Raw genomic sequence first — 3003 nt, forward strand, 5'->3', positions numbered from 1 at the left:
GTGAGAGTTTCAATCAAATACGCAGCTTTATTTGATATTTTTTTTCATTAGTTTAAAAATTCGATAAATAAGATATATCATTACAGTAAATTTTGATTCAAAGATAATGAAAATCGGATTAGAAATGTAGATGCTATGGCGCAATCTGCACAAATTATATATTTTTGAAAAGGGCATATAAATACCTTTGTAACTCGTCGTTTATGTCGATTCATGACGTCGATTTTTGAAAAATTACTGCGAAAAGTACCAAAAAACAAAAAAAGTTATTGTTTTCGTTTTGAACGACTCAAAATTTGCCTATAAAATAATCTTTTAAAGATTTTCACTTTTCGTATAAGCTATTGTAATTATAATATGTTTTACTAAACTTTTATAAATATTCATGTAAAAAAGATTAATATCGATGAAGAAAACGTGATTCGTTTTTTTAAGTTTAAAATGTATTAAGAATTTAGAATCATAAATACTCTTTTGATATTTTTATACTAAGTAAGTATATGTAGGCATATTTTTGAAAAATTGTCCTTCATTTTGAATCCATATTTATGGTCACCGTAGATATAATAGAATACCTATGTATCAGAATTTCGTTGAATTATTGATGTGTATACATCTTCGGTTTCGATAGGGGTAAAATTCGCGAATATGTAAGCAAAAAATTTCGAAGTGGTAGACAGAGACGTGCACATGGTGTTTTTCTCAGTGGGTTGATTTGGTGAAGTGGCTTGGGAACCACTTGGGGTAGGGGGGCCCAGTTGGTAAGCAGTTTAGGACCAGCTGGTAACTAGTCTTTGGGAAACAGTTGGTAAGCAGTCTGAGACTAGTCAGGGCCCAATGGGCATCAGTGGGGAGAAGGTGGTTGAATTGAGCTCCAGTGGACATTTTTCGACTTTGACGACAAAATGCAAATGGTCGCCTGTAGCACTAATAATTTTCATTGAAGTCGCCACAAGTTATATATTTTGGTAAGAGGCACATCAATACCCTTCGAGCTGTAAGTCGCTTACGTTGATGGGGAGATTTTTTCATGAGATATTGAAGAAAAGCTACGAAAAGTACCAAAAAAACACATTTTTGAAAAAAATCCATCCATTGTCCGATAATTTTAAAATAACGAGTAAAATGCGGGACAAATGCAGGACACTTGGAAAAAATCAGTACATTTTCAGGTTTTTTAGGTTTGAAAAACTACGCAGGACCGACCTTTGAAAAACAGTACGGTCCTGCAAAAAACAGAACGGATGGTTACCGTAATTATATCAGACTTCATTTATTTTCTTTTTCAACATCCCAGCAAACATTGAGAGGAACTATCGAGAATCATAGCGATCTCAACAAAAATGGGACATAGTTCTCGACTCGTGAAAATATTAATTCTCTAATCGAATTCTAAGGTCGATCTCCTAACGTAGTTCTCTAACTTCTAAATCCAAATTTCTCTAACGTTAGAGACTGTGTTTGCTGGGATACGCACATGCATATGTGTATGTACATTACGGTGGTCCAAAAACACCCCTAGGATTGTTCTATATCGAAAAAGTATGCCCCTATTTTCTTATTTTGAAATCAAAATATATTTAGAGGTTGCCCAAAGCGCGTAATCATATATTTATACATGGCCAAGGACTGCCACTTCAGCATTATTCCCCAAAAACTAATTACGGAATGTACATAATATTACACCCGGAATCATACTTCACCGCGAAAATAAGTTTACGCGTCCTTCTTCGCCGGCAAATATTTTAACGCGTCTTTCTTCGCCGTCAACTATGTTAAGAGTCTTTCTTCGCTGAAGTTTTTTTTATGCGCCTTTTTTCGCTCGCTTTTTTTATTCGTGTGTAGTGACGATATGTACTAGCCAATTTGTTTTACACAAAATATTTAAAAGCAGACGTCTCGGTTGCTCAGCAAACCGGGTAATCGTTTCTGCACTTATTTCACATTGATTCTCTAAAACAAATTTTCGATGTATTCTTACACTGAAAATAAAATTTCGTAAAAGTGCTACGAAAACCTTTCGCAGTCTTGGTTTTTGTATAATACGAACTCATTTTTCACAACGAAACAAGATTTTACGAACCATTCGTAAATATAACGAAGGAACTTTCGCAAAGCCTTTTTTCAGTGCAATTTACGAAATCTTACGTTCATTTTACGAAACACATTCGTAAATTACTAAACAAATCTCTGTACGAATAATTTTGTATATTGTACGAAGGCATTCGTAATATTTACGTATGGTTTTAGAATTTCGAAATGTACAATTCTGTATTCGTACAATTTACTTAATACTTTCGTATATAGAACAAAAGCCGAAACATTTTTTTTTAATTCGTACAACACACGAATATCTTAGTACAATATACTAAATTACCGTCAGTTTAATATTTCATAATATTTTTATGTACAGCGTGTCATTGCGAAACTACTGGTTGGCTACTGTGAGACGTATAATACAATTTTAAAAGTTTTAAGAAGCTTTTGCTGGATAGAAAAACAATACAAAATTAAATATTAAAGCTGTGAGTAAACTATGCTTTTAAGCATACAATGTTTTTAACATGGCCCATTAATGAAATTTTAAGTAGGTACTTGTATGATTTTTCACTGAAACTTGCCTTTCAGACTCCTTATAATTTTCCTTTAATTTATAGTAGAGAAAGGAAACAAACATCGAAGAAGCTGCGAATCTGCCAAGTACCTCCACATAAAAACATTTCAAAACATTTTGTTAAAGAAAAACGCTAAAATTAAGATTAAAAACAAAATAAAAGTTTTGTTTTATAATTCGTCTTATGTTTTTTACAGTGTGGTGAATGAAAGCAATCGGAAGTTCTACGAAACAACCGCAGATTTTAGAAAAATAACTTCATTAAATATACGAATTATTTTTGTGCTTGGGCGAGGAAAAAAAAACAAAACAAATTCCATCGATAACTTAAATCAGCAAAACACAATGGCTAGAGGTGTCGCCTGAGTGCATTCTTTCATATATTTATG

At 32.8% G+C, this 3003-nt stretch overlaps 1 protein-coding gene across 1 annotated transcript in view; it reads right to left on the reverse strand.

Annotated features, from left to right (window-relative positions):
• The window catches only part of exex (motor neuron and pancreas homeobox extra-extra), a 33502-nt gene that overhangs the window by 1627 nt on the left and 28872 nt on the right, over window positions 1-3003 (reverse strand). The window lies entirely within an intron of this gene.

Source organism: Rhagoletis zephyria, unplaced genomic scaffold (assembly GCF_001687245.7).
Source record: "Rhagoletis zephyria isolate East Lansing unplaced genomic scaffold, Rhagoletis_zephyria_1.1 Rzeph_scaffold_02293, whole genome shotgun sequence".
Taxonomy (NCBI): Eukaryota; Metazoa; Arthropoda; class Insecta; order Diptera; family Tephritidae; genus Rhagoletis; species Rhagoletis zephyria.